Here is a 14,190-nt window from a genome sequence, read left to right on the forward strand (position 1 = left end):
CTGAGGGCTCCACTATGACACGTGCAAAGTTCCGTCTGAACTTTATATAAGACGGTGAGGCTCAGTCAGTCACTCAGTGTTGCCTGAGAGGGCAACACTGCAACAGCCGGCCGCCAGGCTGTCTTTTTTTTGCACATTTATTTGCCTCCAGGAGGCCACAAGAGGGAGACAAGGGACTGCAAAATGGAAAATAGGCATCCACCAACTTTACAGACAACTTCTCTTTGCTCCTACAACCTCCATCCTTGCACAGTTTGTTATTCTTCCAGGTAACATAGTAACAAATCCAAATTGCTGCTCTCTTTGTAGGCAAGCAAGGGTTTGTTGCAACTGCAATTCTTACTTCTTCTTGGAAATGTAGGGACGACAGTACATTCCATCACATCCATCTAGTGTACACAGGTAGGTCCATTGTGGCGGGCGGGCTGCTTTAATGGCTGTTTGCTGTTCCCCCTACTCCACTCCACTATTTGACTGTGGTGCTGCATCAATCAATCAGTGGCTGGCTCAGGTGCAGCTCTTTAACCTACCTAAAAGGGAGGGCGGAGAGAAGACAAGGAAGGTGAATGAGCTGTTCCAATGTGAAATGCCGGAAACACAGAAACACAGAAGACACACACACACACACACACACACACACACACACACACACACACACACACACACACACACACACACACACACACACACACACACACAACAAGAGGTGGCAATGTATTAATTAATTGCATTTAATAAATGAGCTCATTATCACACATGACTGTACAAATGCATTGTCCAACAGGTGTTGAAATAATGGGATTAAAAGGGGAGATCCCATCAGAAAGACAAAAACAATAGCAAACACAAATAGCACTTTTGGAATCTGATTTTAGTCAACACATAAGGGAAGGGTGCACCGGTCCTGGAAATACTGCAATACCAGGTCAATGCGTGGAGTGGACAGAGCAAGCTCTATTTCCATCTCCCTGTTCTAAAAATCCATTTAATATATGGTCCCCAGATAGGGGACGTATCAGATATTAAACTGATAAGAACAGATTTTTTGATTGAAAAATGCTTTATTGACAATCAATCGTCATCATACAAACATTACTGCGACGCAGCGCAAGCCATGAAGCAGCAAATAATAAATAATAACAGTCGTCAAACATAACATGACAGTATAATACACAGTACAGGCTAGCCTATGCTATACATTACACCACATGCTACACTAACATTCTTGCATTCACTAAAGCCAAACAACAAAGCATTACAGACAAGTGATGGGATAGGGGAGTGGGTAGGAGGGGGTAGGGAAGGGGGAAATCACAGGCCCGAAGCTTTATTGAAAGACAACACACAAGAAGGGAGAGTGGGGGGAAGGGGAGTATCAGTCCTCTTCCTCATCGACGTCCGGGCTGTCCCAGGTGGAATAGTCTCTGAGCAGGCTGTGGATCAGCCTGCGGCAGTCCTGGACGGACACACTCTCTCTCCGCAAAATCAGACGGTTTCTGGCAAACCATATAGCGTCCTTAAAGCAGTTCATAAGGCGCCAGGCTTCCTGGATTGCTCCATCCGTGGTATTCCCAGGAAATAGTCCATAAAGTACCGAGCGGTACGACAGTCTGTTCCTGGGTACTGAGTCCTTGAGTTCATGTTCCAAGGCTTTCAACAGACCCTGTGCAAAGGGGCACTGCCAGAAAATGTGCAAAGATGTTTCCTCCGTGAAGGGGCACCTGGGGCAGTACCGGGTCTTGCACAGGTTGCGGGCATGCATGAATGACCTAAGAGGCAGTCCTCCCTGGATGGCCATCCATGAAATGTCCTTGTGCCCGTTGGTCAACCTGCCAGATGACACGTTAGTCCAAACAGTCTCCAACGTGTCGGCATGAAGCCCTGGAACAAACTCCCGTGAGTCCTTTGCTCTGATGTGCTTGTGGATCGTCTTAGGTTTCCACAAGTCGGGCTTAAGACCCTCCAGTTGATGCTCCCTCACAAACCGGACAACATCTCCGTAGAACCAGGGAGCGTGCCAGTTGTAAGGGAAGGAGCTGTCCCACTTGTCCCAGCCAAAACCTCGCCAGAGGGGAAGGAGGAAGTAGCGGGACATGGCCTTGCCCGCAGAGCCGTTTGCTGTCCTCAGAGTCCTACGAACACAGTCACATGCAAAAGCGATCCGCAGCAGAGTGGGAATGTCGGGTATACCCTTCCCACCTTTGCGGGGCTCCTTGTACATAACAGTCCGCTTTACTCTGTCCATTTTCGAGCCCCAGATGAAGCGAAACACAGTCCTGGTAATGGCCCTCGAGACCGTTGCAAGAGGGGGCCATGCCTGTGCAGTGTATTGTAGCACAGGCAAGACTTCGTTACGCAGGACCATTGCTTTGCCCTCAATAGTGAGTTGTCTGAGGCTCCACAGTCCGATCCTTTGGTTGACTTTGGCCAAGCGTTCTTCCCACGACTTTAGGGCTGCACCTTCCTTACCGAACCAGACTCCCAGAATTTTGATGAAGTCCGGCTTGATAGTAAAAGGGAAGGAGGCAGGAGAAGGCAGGTACCACTTTCCGAAGAGCATGGCTTCCGACTTCCCGCAGTTGACTTTTGCCCCTGAAGCGCGTCCGAACTCCTCGCAGGTCTGGACGAGTGCAGTCACCGAACTCTGGTCAGCGCAGAAGACGGTCACGTCGTCCATGTACAGCGAGCATTTGACCTCGAAGTGTCCTGGACCTGGTGCGGTGATCCCTCTGATCTCTCCATTCTGCCGGATAGCCTCTGCGAAGAGCTCTATAACACACACAAAAAGGAGAGGTGAAAGAGGACAGCCTTGTCTAACCCCAGATGATACAGGAAAGGGGTCAGTCTTCCAGCCGTTCACCAGCACCGAGCTGTAAATGTCGCAATACATCAGGTTAACATACAAACAGAACAACCTGCCAAGCCGCAGCCTACGCAGAGCCTTACCCATGAATTCGTGAGAGACCCGGTCAAAAGCCTTCTCCTGATCCAGACTGACCAGGGCCGCGTGTGTACGGCGGCTTTGCATGTAATGCACCGTGTCCCTCACCAGGGCAAGACTGTCGGCCACCCTACGGCCAGGAATGCCGCAGGTTTGGTCCGATCCGATGATCTGTCCGATGACAACCTTCAGTCTGTTGGTCAATACTTTGGCGAGGATCTTGTAGTCCACGTTCAGGAGAGAGATGGGACGCCAGTTTTTCAGGTCACATCTCTCCCCCTTCCGCTTATACAAGATCGTGATCATGCCTTCTCTCAAGGACGGTGGCATTCTACCCTCCACCACCATCTCCTCATAGAGCTCCAGCAGGTCCGGACAGATCAAGTCCCCCAGCGCTACATAGAGCTCTGCTGGGAGACCATCACTGCCCGGGGTCCTGCCGGGTCTGAAGGATTTAGCGGCAGAGAGCAGTTCCTCCACCGTCAGGGGTACGTCCATAGCCTCCGTACCTGCAGGATCAAGATGATTAGTGATACCTGACAGGAATTTATCGGCGGCTTCGGGGTCAGTGGTTTTCCGGGAGTAGAGGCTTCGGTAGTAGTCTGTGACGACTCCCATCACCTCCTTCTTCCCAGAATGCATGTTTCCGGTCTCATCTCGGAGTTCCTTCAGGGGCGTGTGGCCGGCATGGAGTTTCCTGAAAAAGAACGAGTTACATTTCTCACCCTTCTCCAGGTTCTCCACCTTGGAACGAAAGACAATTCGCTTGGATTCCTCCTCAAAGTGCCCTTTCAGGCCCTTTTTGGCTTCCTCCAGCTCCTTCCTGACGTCCCAGCCGCATTGAAGGAGGTCTTGCAGGGATCGCAGCTGACGCTGCATCTCTCTGAAGTCTCTCTTCCTCTCACACGCCTGTTGGCGACTTTTTGCCTGAAAGAAACAACGAAATTCAACTTTAACATATTCCCACCAGTCACAGGTTTTGTCAAAGAAAACTTTATCATTCCTCCAAACAATATAGGCGTCTCTAAGTTCCGCCAGTACCTCCTCTCTTTCCAGCAGGGCACAATTCAGCTTCCAGGAGCCAGGGCCGGGAGGAAAACCGTGGCCGATGGCACCCTGGAAGAGAATGGCCCTGTGGTCAGAGAAGAAGCAGGGGACCATGGAGTGCCCATGCTGCTTGACTGCCCGGGAGGTGAACACAAAGTCAATCCGAGAACGAAGTGAGCCATCGGGTCGGCTCCATGAATAGTTCACAGAGCCGATCCCCATGGAGCCCACAACGTCCTGCAAGGATGCTTCGGTTACCATCTCGATAAGCAGTTTGGAACTGACATCCAGCTTGATTGAAGTGCCGGAACTTCGTCCATCCTCTTCGATGGGGCAGTTGAAGTCCCCGGCCATCACCACTGCCCTAGTGGTGGCGAGCTGGGTCCGCAGGGTCTGGAATAGTTCCAGGCGCTCAGCCTTCATAGGGGGGGCGTACACGTTGATGAGCCTAATCGGCTCTCCCGCCCAGGAACCGTCTACGACCAACAAGCGGCCGCAGGCGAGCTCCTGGACAGAGTCAACAGTAAATACGCCTCCCCTAATCAGGATGGCAACCCCTGCAGACTTACAGTCGCCCCCACCAGACCAGTAGGACGGGCCATGGGTCCACTGCCTGGCCAGATGATGGTATGACCTGGAAGAGGGGAGAGTACATTCCTGCAGCATAAATACATCACTCGACTGCTTGGAAAGAAAAGTTAGCACCATCTGACATCTAGTCCTATCTCTAACACTCCTCACATTGAGGCTAAAGATGTTAAGTTTAGCAGCCATGGGGGAGAATAAAGAAGGCTAGTGCAAACGATACACCTTAGTTACCAGTCCGGTCGGGCGGATCCTCCTCGCCTGGCGGGTCCGAAAGATCCAGCAGGCCCTCTGACAGAAATTGTTCCAGGATTGTAGCCACCTGGATGTCTGTTGTGAAGTCGATGACCTCAGGTTCAGACACGAGTTCCTCCACCATCTGCTCCATTTCCTCCTGCTGCGCAAGGGAGTCTTCGCAGATTTCCACGACTTGTCGCTTTGAGGACTCAGCCGCTGGGCTGTCCCTCACCTTTCTCTTCCTCTGGATGGCACCTGAGGAGACAAGAGGGGGAAAATCCTCCAGGGAGAGGACTCCAGCAGCTGGAGGGGAAGATGTTAGTGCTGCTGGAGCTGGGGAGAAGGGAGGCTGGGTTGGGAGAGGTGCAGGTGACAGGACCACTGAGATGGGTGGGTAGGAGAAGGTGAGAGCCTCAGTGGGGGTGACAGGGGTTGGGGACGGGGGGGTGGGGAGGGCCGGGCGAGGGAGGGTGGGAAGGGTAGGGCGAGGGAGGGCCGGGAGGCGGGGGGGAGGGACTGTCGTCTTCTTACCATCCTTCTTATTCCCGGTCTTCTGCGCCGCTGGAGCTCTGGTTGGGGCGGGGTTCCCTCTGGCCGGAGCTTTCGCCGCTACAGTTGCCCAGGATCGATCCCTCTTCGGGCAGTCCTTGTAAGAGTGGGCTGCTTGTCCGCAGAGGTTGCACATTGTCCGTTTCGGGCAGTCTTTGGTCTCGTGTCCTGTTACCCGGCAGTTCTTGCAGGCGTCCTCCTTGCAGTCCTTCACCGAATGACCCTTCTTGCTGCATCTCCTGCAGATCTGCGGCATGTCCGGGTAGTAGATGAGGCCGTAGGAGTTGCCCAGCGAGAATGACTGGGGCAGGTGCTGGAGGCCGTCTTCCGCGCTCGAATCCTTGTTCAGTCGGACGATTACCGACCACTTGCCAGTCCAGAAGCCGAGTCCGTTCAGGATGTGGGTGGGTTCCCTCACCACTGTGCAGAACCGCTTCAGGAGCGTGGTGATGTCTTTGCCGGGGGTGTGTGGGTTCCGCATTGAGACCGTCACCCGCCTTTCCTCTCTTTGGACAGGGCAGTTGCCCACAAAGCGAGAGAAAGGGGATTCAGGCCTCGCCGCTTTCACCATCTCCCAGTACCTTCTGCAGATGTTGATCGAAGCAAAGGTCACGAAGAACATCCCGGTCATGAAGGCCTGGATGCTGATGGTCTCCGGCTTAGCGAAGCCCTGGTCCAGGAGCATCTTCTGGCAGAACACTTCTTCCGTCATGTCCGGCACTCTCCCGTCCACCTCCTTCAGCTTCAGGGCCACCGTCTGCTTCATCCAGGGCTCCAGGGTTGGAGCAGCCTGGTTCGGCTTCCTGGTGGCCTGTTGGCTTGAGGAGGCTTCAGGAGGAGATGTCCTGGCCTGGGTCGGCTCACCTGGTCCATCAGCCTTCTTCTTCTGGGTGGCAGGGTTGCTGGTTGAGGCCATGGCTTCTTCCAGCTGTTCCTGTCGCTTGGGGAGGATCTTCGATAGCTCTTTCCCGAAGGGGGCGGAGCTATGCAAATCTTCTCCTTGCTGGCCGAGGTTCTTCCACGAAATTTCTTCCGCAGCGGTTCCTCGTCGAGCTTCTTCTTCTGCGGCCGAGCTTCTTCGAAGATCCCCTTCAGCAGCGGCTCTTCTCCGAAGTTCTCCTTCTTCTTCCCGGCAGCGATCTCCCGGAGCTTCTTCCCCGATGGCGGCTTCTCCCTTCTGGATCGTCGTCTTCGCTGGTTCTTCTCCGCAGTTCGTCGCCGGCTTCGTCTGGAACGCTCTTGGATCGCTAAGCTAGTGTTTATAGCCCCCAGTGGTTCTCCGAGCTATCTATCCTTACAAGGACTGATAAGAACAGATTTTTTGATTGAAAAATGCTTTATTGACAATCAATCGTCATCATACAAACATTACTGCGACGCAGCGCGAGCCATGAAGCAGCAAATAATAAATAATAACAGTCGTCAAACATAACATGACAGTATAATACACAGTACAGGCTAGCCTATGCTATACATTACACCACATGCTACACTAACATTCTTGCATTCACTAAAGCCAAACAACAAAGCATTACAGACAAGTGATGGGATAGGGGAGTGGGTAGGAGGGGATAGGGAAGCGGGAAATCACAGGCCCGAAGCTTTATTGAAAGACAACACACAAGAAGGGAGAGTGGGGGGAAGGGGAGTATCAGTCCTCTTCCTCATCGACGTCCGGGCTGTCCCAGGTGGAATAGTCTCTGAGCAGGCTGTGGATCAGCCTGCGGCAGTCCTGGACGGACACACTCTCTCTCCGCAAAATCAGACGATTCCTGGCGAACCATATAGCGTCCTTAAAACAGTTCATAAGGCGCCAGGCTTCCTGGATTGCTCCATCCGTGGTATTCCCAGGAAATAGTCCATAAAGTACCGAGCGGTACGACAGTCTGTTCCTGGGAACTGAGTCCTTGAGTTCGTGTTCCAAGGCTTTCAACAGACCCTGTGCAAAGGGGCACTGCCAGAAAATGTGCAAAGATGTTTCCTCCGTGAAGGGGCACCTGGGGCAGTACCGGGTCTTGCACAGGTTGCGGGCATGCATGAATGACCTAAGAGGCAGTCCTCCCTGGATGGCCATCCATGAAATGTCCTTGTGCCCGTTGGTCAACCTGCCAGATGACACGTTAGTCCAAACAGTCTCCAACGTGTCGGCATGAAGCCCTGGAACAGACTCCAGTGAGTCCTTTGCTCTGATGTGCTTGTGGATCGTCTTAGGTTTCCACAAGTCGGGCTTAAGACCCTCCAGTTGATGCTCCCTCACGAACCGGACGACATCTCCGTAGAACCAGGGAGCGTGCCAGTTGTAAGGGAAGGAGCTGTCCCACTTGTCCCAGCCAAAACCTCGCCAGAGGGGAAGGAGGAAGTAGCGGGACATGGCCTTGCCCGCAGAGCCGTTTGCTGTCCTCAGAGTCCTACGAACACAGTCACATACAAAAGCGATCCGTAGCAGAGTGGGAATGTCGGGTATACCCTTCCCACCTTTGCGGGGCTCCTTGTACATAACAGTCCGCTTTACTCTGTCCATTTTCGAGCCCCAGATGAAGCGAAACACAGTCCTGGTAATGGCCCTCGAGACGGTGGCAAGAGGGGGCCATGCCTGTGCAGTGTATTGTAGCACAGGCAAGACTTCGTTACGCAGGACCATTGCTTTGCCCTCAATAGTGAGTTGTCTGAGGCTCCACAGTCCGATCCTTTGGTTGACTTTGGCCAAGCGTTCTTCCCACGACTTTAGGGCTGCACCTTCCTTACCGAACCAGACTCCCAGAATTTTGATGAAGTCCGGCTTGATAGTAAACGGGAAGGAGGCAGGAGAAGGCAGGTACCACTTTCCGAAGAGCATGGCTTCCGACTTCCCGCAGTTGACTTTTGCCCCTGAAGCGTGTCCGAACTCCTCACAGGTCTGGACGAGTGCAGTCACCGAACTCTGGTCAGCGCAGAAGACGGTCACGTCGTCCATGTACAGCGAGCATTTGACCTCGAAGTGTCCTGGACCTGGTGCGGTGATCCCTCTGATCTCTCCATTCTGCCGGATAGCCTCTGCGAAGAGCTCTATAACACAAACAAAAAGGAGAGGTGAAAGAGGACAGCCTTGTCTAACCCCCGACGATACAGGAAAGGGGTCAGTCTTCCAGCCGTTCACCAGCACCGAGCTGTAAATGTCGCAATACATCAGGTTAACATACAAACAGAACAACCTGCCAAGCCGCAGCCTACGCAGAGCCTTACCCATGAATTCGTGAGAGACCCGGTCAAAAGCCTTCTCCTGATCCAGACTGACCAGGGCCGCGTGTGTACGGCGGCTTTGCATGTAATGCACCGTGTCCCTCACCAGGGCAAGACTGTCGGCCACCCTACGGCCAGGAATGCCGCAGGTTTGGTCCGATCCGATGATCTGTCCGATGACAACCTTCAGTCTGTTGGCCAATACTTTGGCGAGGATCTTGTAGTCCACGTTCAGGAGAGAGATGGGACGCCAGTTTTTCAGGTCACATCTCTCCCCCTTCCGCTTATACAAGATCGTGATCATGCCTTCTCTCAAGGACGGTGGCATTCTACCCTCCACCACCATCTCCTCATAGAGCTCCAGCAGGTCCGGACTGATCAAGTCCCCCAGCGCTACATAGAGCTCTGCTGGGAGACCATCACTGCCCGGGGTCCTGCCGGGTCTGAAGGATTTAGCGGCAGAGAGCAGTTCCTCCACCGTCAGGGGTACATCCATAGCCTCCGTACCTGCAGGATCAAGATGATTAGTGATACCTGACAGGAATTTATCGGCGGCTTCGGGGTCAGTGGTTTTCCGGGAGTAGAGGCTTTGGTAGTAGTCTGTGACGACTCCCATCACCTCCTTCTTCCCAGAATGCATGTTTCCGGTCTCATCTCGAAGTTCCTTCAGGGGCGTGTGGCCGGCATGGAGTTTCCTGAAAAAGAACGAGTTACATTTCTCACCCTTCTCCAGGTTCTCCACCTTGGAACGAAAGACAATTCGCTTGGATTCCTCCTCAAAGTGCCTTTTCAGGCCCTTTTTGGCTTCCTCCAGCTCCTTCCTGACGTCCCAGCCGCATTGAAGGAGGTCTTGAAGGGATCGCAGCTGACGCTGCATCTCTCTGAAGTCTCTCTTCCTCTCACACGCCTGTTGACGACTTTTTGCCTGAAAGAAACAACGAAATTCAACTTTAACATATTCCCACCAGTCACAGGTTTTGTCAAAGAAAACTTTATCATTCCTCCAAACAATATAGGCGTCTCTAAGTTCCGCCAGTACCTCCTCTCTTTCCAGCAGGGCACAATTCAGCTTCCAGGAGCCAGGGCCGGGAGGAAAACCGTGGCCGATGGCACCCTGGAAGAGAATGGCCCTGTGGTCAGAGAAGAAGCAGGGGACCATGGAGTGCCCATGCTGCTTGACTGCCCGGGAGGTGAACACAAAGTCAATCCGAGAACGAAGTGAGCCATCGGGTCGGCTCCATGAATAGTTCACAGAGCCAATCCCCATGGAGCCCACAACGTCCTGCAAGGATGCTTCGGTTACCATCTCGATAAGCAGTTTGGAACTGACATCCAGTTTGATTGAAGTGCCGGAACTTCGTCCATCCTCTTCGATGGGGCAGTTGAAGTCCCCGGCCATCACCACTGCCCTAGTGGTGGCGAGCTGGGTCCGCAGGGTCTGGAATAGTTCCAGGCGCTCAGCCTTCATAGGGGGAGCGTACACGTTGATGAGCCTAATCGGCTCTCCTGCCCAGGAACCGTCTACGACCAACAAGCGGCCGCAGGCGAGCTCCTGGACAGAGTCAACAGTAAATACGCTTCCCCTAATCAGGATGGCAACCCCTGCAGACTTACAGTCGCCCCCACCAGACCAGTAGGACGGGCCATGGGTCCACTGCCTGGCCAGATGATGGTATGACCTGGAAGAGGGGAGAGTACATTCCTGCAGCATAAATACATCACTCGACTGCTTGGAAAGAAAAGTTAGCACCATCTGACATCTAGTCCTATCTCTAACACTCCTCACATTGAGGCTAAAGATGTTAAGTTTAGCAGCCATGGGGGAGAATAAAGAAGGTTAGTGCAAACGATACACCTTAGTTACCAGTCCGGTCGGGCGGATCCTCCTCTCCTGGCGGGTCCGAAAGATCCAGCAGGCCCTCTGACAAAAATTGTTCCAGGATTGTAGCCACCTGGATGTCTGTTGTGAAGTCGATGACCTCAGGTTCAGACACGAGTTCCTCCACCATCTGCTCCATTTCCTCCTGCTGCGCAAGGGAATCTTCGCAGATTTCCACGACTTGTCGCTTTGAGGACTCAGCAGCTGGGCTGTCCCTCACCTTTCTCTTCCTCTGGATGGCACCTGAGGAGACAAGAGGGGGAAAATCCTCCAGGGAGAGGACTCCAGCAGCTGGAGGGGAAGATGTTAGTGCTGCTGGAGCTGGGGAGAAGGGAGGCTGGGTTGGGAGAGGTGCAGGTGACAGGACCACTGAGATGGGTGGGTAGGAGAAGGTGAGAGCCTCAGTGGGGGTGACAGGGGTTGGGGACGGGGGGGTGGGGAGGGCCGGGCGAGGGAGGGTGGGAAGGGTAGGGCGAGGGAGGGCCGGGAGACGGGGGGGAGGGACTGTCGTCTTCTTACCATCCTTCTTATTCCCGGTCTTCTGCGCCGCTGGAGCTCTGGCTGGGGCGGGGTTCCCTCTGGCCGGAGCTTTCGCCGCTACAGTTGCCCAGGATCGATCCCTCTTCGGGCAGTCCTTGTAGGAGTGGGCTGCTTGTCCGCAGAGGTTGCACATTGTCCGTTTCGGGCAGTCTTTGGTCTCGTGTCCTGTTACCCGGCAGTTCTTGCAGGCGTCCTCCTTGCAGTCCTTCACCGAATGACCCTTCTTGCTGCATCTCCTGCAGATCTGCGGCATGTCCGGGTAGTAGATGAGGCCGTAGGAGTTGCCCAGCGAGAATGACTGGGGCAGGTGTTGGAGGCCGTCTTCCGCGCTGGAATCCTTGTTCAGTCGGACGATTACCGACCACTTGCCAGTCCAGAAGCCGAGTCCGTTCAGGATGTGGGTGGGTTCCCTCACCACTGTGCAGAACCGCTTCAGGAGCGTGGTGATGTCTTTGCCGGGGGTGTGTGGGTTCCGCATTGAGACCGTCACCCGCCTTTCCTCTCTTTGGACAGGGCAGTTGCCCACAAAGCGAGAGAAAGGGGATTCAGGCCTCGCCGCTTTCACCATCTCCCAGTACCTTCTGCAGATGTTGATCGAAGCGAAGGTCACGAAGAACATCCCGGTCATGAAGGCCTGGATGCTGATGGTCTCCGGCTTAGCGAAGCCCTGGTCCAGGAGCATCTTCTGGCAGAACACTTCTTCCGTCATGTCCGGCACTCTCCCGTCCACCTCCTTCAGCTTCAGGGCCACCGTCTGCTTCATCCAGGGCTCCAGGGTTGGAGCAGCCTGGTTCGGCTTCCTGGTGGCCTGTTGGCTTGAGGAGGCTTCAGGAGGAGATGTCCTGGCCTGGGCCGGCTCACCTGGTCCATCAGCCTTCTTCTTCTGGGTGGCAGGGTTGCTGGTTGAGGCCATGGCTTCTTCCAGCTGTTCCTGTCGCTTGGGGAGGATCTTCGATAGCTCTTTCCCGAAGGGGGCGGAGCTATGCAAATCTTCTCCTTGCTGGCCGAGGTTCTTCCACGAAATTTCTTCCGCAGCGGTTCCTCGTCGAGCTTCTTCTGCGGCCGAGCTTCTTCAAAGATCCCCTTCAGCAGCGGCTCTTCTCCGAAGGTCTCTGTCGCAGTTCTCCTTCTTCTTCCCGGCAGCGATCTCCCGGAGCTTCTTCCCCGATGGCGGCTTCTCCCTTCTGGATCGTCGTCTTCGCTGGTTCTTCTCCGCAGTTCGTCGCCGGCTTCGTCTGGAACGCTCTTGGATCGCTAAGCTAGTGTTTATAGCCCCCAGTGGTTCTCCGAGCTATCTATCCTTACAAGGACTGATAAGAACAGATACTACACTTGATCTTAGCCAAAAGGCCGAGAAGCGATAACCCGAGCGGCCCTTGCCTTGCCCGAGCCTGTCCCATACTGCTGTTCACCCCTTGCAGCGATTCAGCCTACTCCTAGGCAATTCCATGGGGCCCTGCAGGCTCACACACATTTACAGCTACTAAGCGGGAGGTGAATAAAGGCCGGAGAGGAAGCCAGACAGGATTTGCTTCTTTTGCTTGCACCACAATGCAGTGCTGAAAGAGGAGGAATCTACATAAAAACGCCTTCCTGGCAACGCCCAAATGCCCTCCTGCCATGCAGATAAACACTGGCAGCGGCAGCAAGTGCATGCCCACAGCCACCCCTTGTTCCTTCACACCTTGTATCAGCTTTAATCCAGTCCTGTGCTGCCTGCTGAGCAGCACTGAACAACACTGCCTGGGCCCAGGCTTTTATCTCTGAGGCAGGCCCCATTATGATGTCAGAAAGCTGGCTCTGGAATCCTGAGGGCTCCACTATGACACGTGCAAAGTTCCGTCTGAACTTTATATAAGACTGTGAGGCTCAGTCAGTCACTCAGTGTTGCCTGAGAGGGCAACACTGCAACAGCCGGCCGCCAGGCTGTCTTTTTTTTGCACATTTATTTGCCTCCAGGAGGCCACAAGAGGGAGACAAGGGACTGCAAAATGGAAAATAGGCATCCACCAACTTTACAGACAACTTCTCTTTGCTCCTACAACCTCCATCCTTGCACAGTTTGTTATTCTTCCAGGTAACATAGTAACAAATCCAAATTGCTGCTCTCTTTGTAGGCAAGCAAGGGTTTGTTGCAACTGCAATTCTTACTTCTTCTTGAAATGTAGGGACGACAGTACATTCCATCACATCCACCTAGTGTACACAGGTAGGTCCATTGTGGCGGGTAGGCGGCTGGCTGCTTTAATGGCTGTTTGCTGTTCCCCTACTCCACTCCACTCCACTATTTGACTGTGGTGCTGCATCAATCAGTGGCTGGCTCAGGTGCAGCTCTTTAACTTACCTAGGAGGGAGGGAGGGAGGGCGGAGAGAAGACAAGGAAGGTGAATGAGCTGTTCCAATGTGAAATGCCGGAAACACAGAAACACAGAAGACACACACACACACACACACAACAAGAGGTGGCAATGTATTCATTAATTGCATTTAATAAATGAGCTCATTATCACACATGACTGTACAAATGCATTGTCCAACAGGTGTTGAAATAATGGGATTAAAAGGGGAGATCCCTTCAGAAAGACAGAAACAATGGCAAAGAGAAAAAACACTTTTGGAATCTGATTTTAGTCAACACATAAGGGAAGGGTGCACCGGTCCTGGAAATACTGCAATACCAGGTCAATGCGTGGAGTGGACAGAGCAAGCTCTATTTCCATCTCCCTGTTCTAAAAATCCATTTAATATATGGTCCCCAGATAGGGGACGTATCAGATATTAAACTGATAAGAACAGATACTACACTTGATCTTAGCCAAAAGGCCGAGAAGCGATAACCCGAGCGGCCCTTGCCTTGCCCGAGCCTGTCCCATACTGCTGTTCACCCCTTGCAGCGATTCAGCCTACTCCTAGGCAATTCCATGGGGCCCTGCAGGCTCACACACATTTACAGCTACTAAGCGGGAGGTGAATAAAGGCCGGAGAGGAAGCCAGACAGGATTTGCTTCTTTTGCTTGCACCACAATGCAGTGCTGAAAGAGGAGGAATCTACATAAAAACGCCTTCCTGGCAACGCCCAAATGCCCTCCTGCCATGCAGATAAACACTGGCAGCGGCAGCAAGTGCATGCCCACAGCCACCCCTTGTTCCTTCACACCTTGTATCAGCTTTAATCCAGTCCTGTGCTGCCTGC

General features: G+C 53.4%; 1 non-coding gene and 2 pseudogenes across 1 annotated transcript; all 3 read right to left on the bottom strand.

Annotated features, from left to right (window-relative positions):
• Window positions 1-888: 888 nt before the first annotated feature.
• LOC142694444 (U2 spliceosomal RNA) lies at window positions 889-1,063 on the bottom strand (annotated as a pseudogene).
• An 11,194-nt stretch (window positions 1,064-12,257) lies between these two features.
• Window positions 12,258-12,359, bottom strand: LOC142694469 (U2 spliceosomal RNA; annotated as a pseudogene).
• Window positions 12,360-13,641: 1,282 nt separating this feature from the next.
• Window positions 13,642-13,832, bottom strand: LOC142695007 (U2 spliceosomal RNA). Its single transcript, XR_012863164.1, has one exon. It is a non-coding gene; the product is annotated as a U2 spliceosomal RNA (small nuclear RNA).
• Between the last annotated feature and the right edge of the window lie 358 nt (window positions 13,833-14,190).

The sequence above is a fragment of the Rhinoderma darwinii genome, assembly GCF_050947455.1.
Source record: "Rhinoderma darwinii isolate aRhiDar2 chromosome 5 unlocalized genomic scaffold, aRhiDar2.hap1 SUPER_5_unloc_46, whole genome shotgun sequence".
Lineage (NCBI taxonomy): Eukaryota > Metazoa > Chordata > Amphibia > Anura > Rhinodermatidae > Rhinoderma > Rhinoderma darwinii.